Here is an 11,368-nt window from a genome sequence, read left to right on the forward strand (position 1 = left end):
ATTAGATTGCTATGCACTTTGTGTTTGTGTTTAATAATTCACCTCTAGTAAAATAACCCTATTTGTATTCATGTTTATTCAATCTACATAATGTATCTACTTGATAACTTTGTAAATTTGACTTTAAATGAATATTTGTGCATTTGTAGTTTTGTTACAAGGTTGATATTTTTAAGGGAAAAAATGATTCCATTTGAATAAAATAAACCACACTCGCGCACATTGAATGTGCACAGAAACGTCCACAGTAGCCCGCAAAAGGGGGTTGTGTAAGGGCATTTCTGCACTGGTGAGGTACGCGGAAGTGTGGTGCAAAGAGCGTTCCTGCACTGACACAATGATGTATACATAGTTCATAAATCTAAAAAAATAGAAAGACTTGAGTACTCAAATCATCCTGTCATCAAATACATTATTGCTTAATTCATTTGTAATAGTGTCTATTTTATCCTTCGAGAAAATGTAAACAAATGAATTGATTATTAAATAAGTTTGACTGTACTTCATTAGCCAAAAAATGAAGTCAAAAGACAGCTTCAGAAATTAAGTAACCTTAATTTCTGATATTTAATTCACCTTTGTTCATAATATAAATGAAATTGACATAACAAGAGCTGATATATAGTTATAACTTAAGTAAGTAATCACATCTTCTAGTTATATTTAGAACACAAGCTGCTTGCCGGCAAAGTAAATGAAAGGAGATGATTATAATCATCCCCTTTCATATATATTGCTTTAATTGACAATTATCTGATGTAATAATTTTAGAATAATTTCTTATTCATGTGAACATAACTTTTAAATCATAGTACAACCCTACAAGAGTGTTTCCATTCAAGACTAGGAATTTTATTTTTGACGGAATAAATAATACTAATACTAACACTAATATACAAGACTTAATTAGATGCTCAAGGAGCTTCAGAGCAATAGAGAAATAAGAATGTTCGAACTTTAACGATAAAAAAAAGTCAGAAAACACTCTTATTTCTATGTCTTCAGATTGCTCCTGAAGGTGGTCACTGATGTCTGGGTTTTCAAACTCTGTGTTAAGCAACCCCCCCACCCCCCCAGCCCTGCATGACCAAAGGCACTTTCCCCCATGATTTTTTTTTAGGAAACTGGCATTTGTAAAAAGATTGGATTTTGAGGATAGTAAGGTTATTAAGGGTTGGTAGTTATGTATCACTATCAAAGACTTACTAAAGGACACTTTGTATTGTAACAATGTTAAAGGTCAAGTCCACTGATTTGAATCAATAGAGAAAAATCAGACACGCACAATGCTGAAGATTTCATCAAAATCGGATGTAAAATAAGAAAGTCATGACATTTCAAAGTTTTGCTTATTTTTAACAAAATAGTTATATGAACAAGCCAGTTACATCCAAATGAGAGTCGATGATGTCACTCACTCACTATTTCTTTTGTTTTTTATTGTTTGAATTTTACAATATTTCATTTTTTATGAATTTGACAATTAGGACCTCCTTGCCTGAGGCACAAAATGTTAAAATAATGGAACTCCACGTGTTCAGGGAGGAATGAAACTTCATTTCACATGAAAATGATGAGGAAATCAAAATATTTCATATAATAAAATACAAAAGAAATAGTGAGGGAGTGATGTCATCAGTTCCCTCATTTGCATACCGACCGAGATGTGCATATAACTGTTTTGTGAAATGAAGCGAAACTTAAAAATGTCATAACTTTCTTATTTTACATCCAATTTTGATGAAATTTTCAGTGTTATGCTTGTTGAATTTTTCTCTTTTTATTCAAATCAAGTTTTTTTGGGTGGACTTGTCCTTTAAAATCTAATACGATATTGCATGTGGCTTTGGCTGTTTATCATAGACATGTAACAAATTCATAAGGATATAAATCAAAGTGTCTCAACCTTCTTTCATTATAACTCCTGTCCCAATATACATCTTTATCCAAAATAAATTATCTTGATCAAATAGCTTTCATCACACAAGGAAGATGTATGGATGATGTCTTAGTGCCTTTACCCCTTGACCTAATGAGGATTAATGGACATTAAACAAACACCTATTTGCACAGGCTCATTAACTCTTAGTGGGTTCACTCTGTATATAGTAAACTCTTGAATTTCACAAACATCAAAGTCTAAATGATATTAAATATCTTTAAATTTTTTTTTTAATTCAAGCTATAGAATCATATTGAAATTTGAGAAAGTCACGTTTGAAAAATTCGAAATTGAAAATATGACGCTTAAACTTTGCTTGTGTTCACGATCATTCCATTTTATTTCACCACTGCACTGGTACTACAAAAAATTGTAATGTATTTGATTCTGTCCTAAATGGAATAAATGAACGCTTTAAACTAATGCCTTTACCAGTTAATCTCCCCAGGGTGAGTATAGATACCAAGGAGTTGATGCATGAAGCTGTTCTAATCTTCTTAACAACTGCTTTATAGCAAGCCAAATGTATGTATTAGCTGAAGACAGATGTTGTTTGAAGGTTTGCATGGTGGCATGTTCAATTGCTGATGTGGTTTACGGTACACCATGTGGAGTGTTATAGAAACAGTGGATAGAAGAAGAGAAGAAGTGGATAGGCGAGAAAGTGGAGATTTGAGAATAGAGTATTCTTTCTTGAAGCATGAGTAGTAGAGCTGATGAGGAGATGCTGGCTTGAGTCGGCGAGTAGAGAGATTCAACGTTTCGGACAGGTTTACTGTCCGTTGACTGTCCTCCTGAAGACGGACAGTCAACCTGTCCGAAACGTCGAGTCTCTCTACTACTCATCATCTCTACTCGCCGACTCAAGCCAGCATCTCCTCATCAGCTCTACTACTCAAGCTGTTGAACAAAAATGCAATATCTATCCACCGAAACATATACAGGCATGTTTATTGCTTCGTATGAACAAACTGATTTGAAAAACATTAATAGTTTTTATTTCATAAAAGGTCAAGTCCACCCCTGAAAAATGTCTATTTGAATAAATAAGAAATCAAACAAGCACAGCACTGAAAATGTAATCAAAATCAGATGTAAAATGAGAAAGTTATGACATTTTTAAGTTTGGCCTATTTTTAACAAAACAGTTACTAGTATACGCACAACTTGGTAATATGCAAATGAGAGAGTGGATTATGAACTTCACTCACTACTTCTTGTATTTAGTTTGAATTATACAATATTTCATTTTTTACAGATTTGACAATAAGGACCAACTTGACTGAACCACATAAAGTTTACAAAATGGTAATACCACACGTTCAGCGAGGATTAAAACTTTGTTTCACATTTCATATTTCATATAGAATACAAATAAAATAATGAGTGGGTGCCGTCATCAGTCACTCATTTGCATCCCCACCAGGATGTGCATATATAACTGTTTTGTGAAATTAAGCAAATATTTGAAATGTCATAACTCTCTTATTTTACATCAGATTTTGATGAAATTTTCAGTGTTATGCTTGTTGGATTTTTCTCTATTTATTCATGTCACTTTTTTGTTGGGGTGGACTTGCCATTTAAGAAAAGAAGTCCTGCATTAGTTAACCGCAACATACAGAAATTAAACACCCAAGGACTTTCATGTGGTTTAGAATAGATCTGAAATGAATATTGCATCTCTGGCAGCAGTTGATCGAAACAAATCTCTTGCGGGGGGGGGGGGGGGGGTGCACAAAGACAAAAGTTCACTGGTGAGTATGACATCATTTCTATAAATAGTAATTCTATATGGTACCAATACATGATTCAAATCATCCACTAAATAGGAGCTCACATTATCATGAATCAGGATGTGGGTAGGGTATGGGGCAAAGAAGGGAAAATCAATTTTACCACTTAGACTTCCACTTGCATTTGACTTCCACCTTCATGTACTTATATCACATTGAGATACAGGGAAGGAGTACATAGTAAGGAATTCAGCAGGGTATGAACTACGAAGCAACAAAAAGATAAGCAACAAAAAGAAAAGCAACAAAAAAGACTACCATCCAATCGAATTACTTTACTGTCTCATCTTACATGCTTTATATCTCACCTTCAACAATTATCTCATAATCACTCGATTTGAGCCCTACTTATCTAATCTAAAATTCCACCAAATTAATAATCAGGCTCTATATTATGATATCTGAAACCTACTTCTTTATTAGATTTTCACTCTATAAATATGATTGGCATTAGCTTGGTAATAGGCCAACTGGCAATGAAACATAATTGGTAGATGAAATAGCAGTTAGGTCATTTGACCCTATAACAATGAGCACAAAAAGCACAAATGTATATTAGACAAAGTAATAGTAGGACCATGTCAATTATACCAATATGATGTGAGACCGGATGCATCGAGTCAGAGGGATATTAGATTAAATGGGCGACTGATCATCCCGATATTAGACCAAATTGGTCGACAGCTATTATGATCTTAGACCAATTGGCTATAACCATAGTGACATTAGACCAAGTGGCTTTTAACCAAGAAGTGGGCATGAATTGTCACATGATAACAGGAGGAGATGACAACTACCGCTAGCTTCTTGGTGGATGGCAGGTATGGAATGCAATAATGTGAGGCTGGCTATCTTATTACACATAGTTTCATGGATCATAGAGTGGGATCAATGCTCAACCACTGATGGAAGAGACTTACATTAAAGACACTGACAGCATCACAAAAGGTGCATTTGCATCTGCAAAATCACAAAAATACCAGCATTTTGCAAGAATAAAAGAAAAACATTTTGCAAAAAAAAGGAAAAAAGCCTGTAAATTTGTCAGTACATTTCAAATTATGACAACTCTGTGTGAAGCAAGAATAATGTACATCGGATGCAAAGGGAGATAATCCATCTCAGTGATACAAAATATGTAACCAAGGAGGGCTTTAAACATCAGTAACATGCATCATTGACTGAAAAGCAACCTGTCAAACATTATCATTAGGTGGTTTCAGACCGCCTCGAAGTTCGCCAGTTCCAGGTATTCTCTGATCGGGAAATTTACCCCGATCAGAAAATACCAGGTATTTTGGTAATGTGAAAGCAAACTACGCGTAATTTCCCCGAAAGAAAATACCCGCTAAATAGTGGGTACTTGGCGAAATTACGAGAACTTTCGTGGGGATTTTTCCAAGGTCGCAGGTATTTTGGCGATGTGAAAGCAAATTACGGGAACTTTTAGCCCAGCGTGTCGTTGGGCGCGGCGGCGTGGGTGGCTGCTGGGCTAGTGATTTTGAATCTCGCGCCTTTCCTGCTTATCAGACCATACTGCGCATGCTCGTAACTTCGGGAACTTATCCCGAAGGATGTGTTTCGGGGCGGTGTGAATGCAGGAATAATTAACGGGTATTTTTTAGCCTTAAAAAGTTCTCGTAATTTAACGGGGATTCTTGTGATCGAGGCGGTTTGAAACCGCCTATTATGTACTTCAAGACCTATTAAAAACGATGCCGAAGAGTGACTTGGTGAAGGGGAAACCAAGCAAAGCAACACATTCAATTGTATTTTTTTTCCTGGTCAGTTATCCTTATTGGCTTTGTAAATTTGTGAGGGTTAGAGCCGAATTTTGCATTCGTATCACTTGCACATAATACATAATATTCTGTGCACTTAATGCTCTGTACATGAACATTCTGTGGATAAGGCTGAGAATTCTACAACTCGCAATTCAAAACAATTTATATCCTATCAATCAATCCACAGTTAAAAAAGCTGTAGTCTGAATACAATATAAGTTTCGAGAGGGATGTTACCCTAGACTTGAAGATAGCGCTGAAAACAAACTGGGAAAACCAACCTACAAATGAGGAAAAGGATAAAGGACCGTACATATATATATATATTTTTACCTATTTATTTTTTGGGGGGTGAAAATTATGAAATATCAGTTACAGCAGACAGCACAGATGCACATTACAGAACTGCTTGGATATTTGTACAGTGACAAGTAACTTTAGATTTGGCTAGCCTCCTTATTTCAATAAATAAATTCTGATATGCATTTAGACTTTTGTTATCTTCTTTATGGCCAGCTTAATGACCCTTCCCCCAAAACCCACTATAAAAAACAACTATTGCTGCAGGTTGAATTTTAAACAAAGTGAGAACCAGATAATGTAGAGTCATCTGTATAATTATGCAGAGGTGCACCGTAATATTTAATCTGGCTTTACCATGATGAGTCTTTTCTAGAGCTCGAATTGTCTTTATGGTGACAAATAACATTCTGGGAAAAAAAATCAGGAAAAAAAAGCCTATGTGTGAGAATAATGGCTAAAAGGGGTCATACTTAAAACCATCTTGTGTAGATAGTCATATGACAATTCAAATAGCTCACATGCCTTTCTATTAGGATAGAGATGTAACACTACACAATCAGACTTAATGCTCCAATACCAAGGGGGACTTAAGGTGGAATGTTTTTAGAGACTTGTGTTCTCAATCATAAAAAAATCCATTTATACAGGACATAACAAAATGATTACATTTTTATTTAATACTTCAATATGCATGAAACCTGTAAATATTTTGCACTTCTCACAGTAAAAAAAAAATAGCACATTGTTTAAGCCTGTCGCTTTCACAATAAGTTGTTTATTTTTTTTATAATTGTTTAACATTTTTGAACACCTTGTTTAAAAAGTTTAGACAGTTGTTTAAAAATTTAAACAGTTGATGAAAAAGTTTGAACAATAGTTGTTAGAGTGACAGTCTTAAACAATATACTTCAAATTTCAAACAGTGTTTTTACAGTGAGAGTAGCTGATACTACTACATATCATTTTTCACATTCCCATGCTCAATAAATATACAAACATTTAAGAATTATTTTTTACAAAAAAAATAAACCACGTGAACACTTCTTATCTATTTGTTGGAGTGTTAGACTTGCAAATTCCAATAGAAAAAAAAACGCATAAGAAAAGATGCGGATACATAATGAGTGCTAAAAAAATAACACATTAACAATAACCTGTCATAACATTTTGTCTTGTAGAAAAAATTACAACTTTGCCATCTAATGTTAACTACCATGATAACACTGTTCAACGGCCAATCATAATCAAGGGTTTCAGAGAAATCAATACTGGTTGGCTAAGTTAGTTGAAAAGTAACTTTTTATGCAGATGGGCCCAGACTAATTCTGAAAATATGAACACAGACTTGTAGGAGCTCAGAAGTATATGAAGATCATATGAGCACAGACAAGATTCTTTTGATAAGCTGACACAACCATGGGTAGGGGTGATGACAGATCGGCAGTAGTAGGGGGCAGATAAGGGTGGTAGGGGTGCAGGGAAAGCCCCTTATCGGAGCATACATTTAATGACACACTTAAGTTGTGCCTCAAAGTAATAGAAAATACGTGAAATATTTTACAAAGGAAACAGGAATATACAAAACATGAAAATACATTGAAAACGCTTCCAGATACCTCCTACGGAAAAAACAGGTCCTAAATATTTAGTACAAAGAAATGATGTGTCGTCTTGTACCCATCTCACTTAGAGCAATATACACAACATATACCCCCCCCAAAAAAAACCAACACTATCGACATAGTTTGCCACTTTCTCTGCAGGTGCAATTAGTGAAAGCAGGAATTCCTTTAAATAAGTGAGTACAAGGTTCCTGGAAGAGCGGGGATTATTTGATTAATATGCACTGCAAAATGATATTTAGTATTGTCAAAGTTAAATTTTAAATGGTTTTGCCTCCTTATATATGAGTTTTGGCACACATTTTTTTCCATTGATTTATTATCAGATAATAACTCCACGCCTTTTCTTTCCTTGCATTGGTATACACCTAGTCTAACCAAGGTATACATGTATGCCAACAGGGATCACTTGGCCAATGCCAATGTCAGAAAGGTATGCAGGTGTCCGATTCCTTCTTGGCACCCTGAGAAATAATCTGAATATTTCAACTATCCTCTAACATACACCGTTAAGGAAATAATATCATCATCTAATACCCATGCAATGATGCAGGTGGTAAAATAAGGTAAACTGCGAAGAGAGGTATAGGATGAATAAAGTGCATCATGGGAATGATACAAGTCACTTGTATGCTTTTCTTGTTGGCAAAATTTTCCCTAACCCTGTACTATAGGTTAGCCACACGTATAGTTTAGGATTATTTGGCCCTGTAAAATAGCAGGTTAAGCGTGAAAGTCCGGGTTAAGCGTGAAAGTCCGGGTTAAGAGTCGCAGTGGGAATAGAAACCAGGCAAAGGCAAGGCCGGTGCTTGATGTATGCCCTATAGGGGCAACAGAGCCAGCGCTGTTGCTCAATCAGATAAGTGCTCAGAAATGGCTACCACTACTGAATTTTGTGTGAGAAAAGCAAGCATTTCTTAAGCCACGGTTAGGCAGAAAATTTGTCCTGTGAGAAAAGGAAACTAGCACATCAATGATGTGGAGCTCATCCCGCATCTCGCAACGAAATTTAATTTCAGCCCAGTTGACACTGTAGTGAATTATATTGGTGACATAAATTGAGGATATAATATTGAAATTGATGAAGAAATGACATAGAAGCATTTTTTGTGATCTATGAATAAATTTCATATGCATTAAGTATTAATAATTATCTAGTCAAAGTTTCTTAACTCTGTGTAGAACCTTGGTGAAAATAATGAAGCTTTCAGATGGAACAAAAATAACCAAAATCAATCAACAAATAAATAAGTAATTTTTGTGAGTTTTTTAAAATATATGAATAAATTAGCATATTTGATGAGTTTCAAAATTCTATGTTGAAATTTTGTGTCGCCACCTCTAGCTATCATATAAAGCAAACAAAATTGAAACTGATCAACAAATGAAGAAGAAAAAACATTTTTTTGTGATTTATGAATAAATTTTGCATAAATTAGAATAAATAATTTTCCAGACGAAATTTCAAAATTTTGTGTACAAGTTTGGTGAACCTCATGCAGCTCTACCAGATGGAAGAAAAAATTCAATATCTATCAACAAATAAAGAAGAAGAGGCATATTCTGTATTTTATGAATATATTTTGCATAAATTAGCATAGATAATTTTTTACTGAAAATTTTAAAATTCTGTGTAGAAGTTTCGTGAGCCTCATGAAGTTCTACCAGATAAAAAATATCAAAATCTGTCAACAAATAAAGAAGAGGCATTTTCTGTGATATCTGAATAAATTTTGCATAAATTAGCACAAAAATTGTTCTGGTCAAATTTTCGTGAACCTCATGAATCTCTACCAGATGGAAGCAAAAAATTAAAAAATCGGTCAACAAATAAAGAAGCATTTTTTGTGAATTTTGAAATATGCGCATAAATTAGCATATTTAATGAATTTCAAAATTCTGTGTAAAAGTTTTGAATTCCCCACCTAGTGCTATCATATAAAGCAAACAGAATTGAAATCAGACTTAAAATGGCGAAGAAGTAGCATTTTGAAATTGTGGACGGACGACGGACACCACGGCATAAGCTCATCTTGCCCTTCGGGCCGGATGAGCTAAAAACTATAGTACAGGGTTAGCGATATTATGGGGTTAAGAAAACATTGTGAGAAAGGCATGTTGGTCAATCTATAAAGACACCTTTACAAAATAAAAACAAAGCTTCATTTTTTTCTTTAGAAAGAATCCAAGAAAGAAAGGCAAAACCATGCCAATGTGTTACTGTCACAATGTAAAATGACTTAAAGAGATCCATTAGCACCCTTCTTTAAATAAGGAGCATAACAAATTACTTTTATAATGTGATCATTCAAGCTAAGTTCCCACTAAAACTTCCCTTGCCCCAGTTAAATCACTAGCTGGCCATCAGTCTGTTTTCTACTTAATTTGTTTGCTTTGGTACTTGTGGTGAGGGTCAACATTTCAATGAGAGGTCATTTCAAATTTGTAAGGGTAATCTAGACTGATCCATACAAACTAGTTAACAAGCATAAATCTACTTTGGGATGAATATAGGCTTATTCTAATACATGAAAACATACTCTTAACTTAAAATTGACGGCATTTTCAAGGTATCCAGCAAAACAATGTGAACAAACGCGATAAGAGCACATTACGCAGTCACGGTCCGCCACTGACATTACGTAAGCAGCAGTTGAACAACCGGTAATAAAAAAGGAATGTGTATTGTTTAAATTCTTATTTAACACTACGACTTTCAGATCCCCCATTTTTATATCTGGAAAATATGAAGATCAGAATGGAAAAAAATGATTAGATTCAGGCTAACAACATAACATAAACTAAAATATAATTGTAAATTGCGATTCTGCATTGCGAACAGGACTCAGAATACAATGCTTAAGTATCGATCTGAATTAGGAAGAAACAGATATAAATCCGCAGATGAATGCATCAACCTCGTTTCTGATCTAAAAGGAGTAGTAAGCTGATAATTACCAAAGCTGAAAATGCTACAACAAACCATCATTTGTAAATGTCATTTGAATGTAGCAGTCTTTCCCGTAGTGAATCCAAAGAAAGATAGTATAATATCACAAAGGAAGTGATATCTCATTGCCTCAAACCAAAAGGTGATTATTTGCTTTATATCCCACATTATAAATTATTCAATCACAGAAATTAAAACTATTAGCTACAAAGAGGATGACAATGGCTAAAGATTGAAGTTTAAATCCTCCTGGGTATGTGTATTGTTTCAGGGAATTGATGAAAAAGTACAGAGTTTTCAATTCTTTTGAATTTTTGTCAACACACTTCCATCCAAGATAGGAAATATTGCAGCACAAATCAACTTTCATACTTCAAATAGCTGTGAGTTATGGCTTTATGGATCAACACTATTAACTTGCAAGATTGGCGTAACAGTAAACTAAACAGGATAAGTGATGGGACTTACTACTATTAATATCGTGTGATTTATTCTTTACTCAATCAGGCAACCAGATTCCTCCTGAGAAAACTAAAAATCACTATGGTCAATATTCAGCTAATGTCTTCACAGACTGATGTCATGTATAAATTTATTTTGAAAGTTCCTAGAAAGGAATACAAATAAGTCTATGAAACAAACTCAGAGATGTTTTTTACAAACAAATTCAAATGAGAATTTATGCATTCGTTAGTTAACATTCCTTGGTCGTGAAACATACTCATTATTCCTCTCCTGATGTATACATAATTTACGATAGTTATGATTTATTTTTGTGCTTGATACCATATATAAAGCCTCATAAATTACAAATTTGATATTTCAATTCAGTCAAAACTTTCTGAAGACTATAGGTGAACTTCATACTTCATCTTTGTTCATGTTTGCATTTTTGGTAGCCATTAAAGAAAAATAAAAAGGGCATTAAGCGTGCTTGTGTTTAATAACTGGTAGAACTATCAGAGTTCTGC

Source organism: Lytechinus variegatus, chromosome 7 (assembly GCF_018143015.1).
Source record: "Lytechinus variegatus isolate NC3 chromosome 7, Lvar_3.0, whole genome shotgun sequence".
NCBI lineage: Eukaryota > Metazoa > Echinodermata > Echinoidea > Temnopleuroida > Toxopneustidae > Lytechinus > Lytechinus variegatus.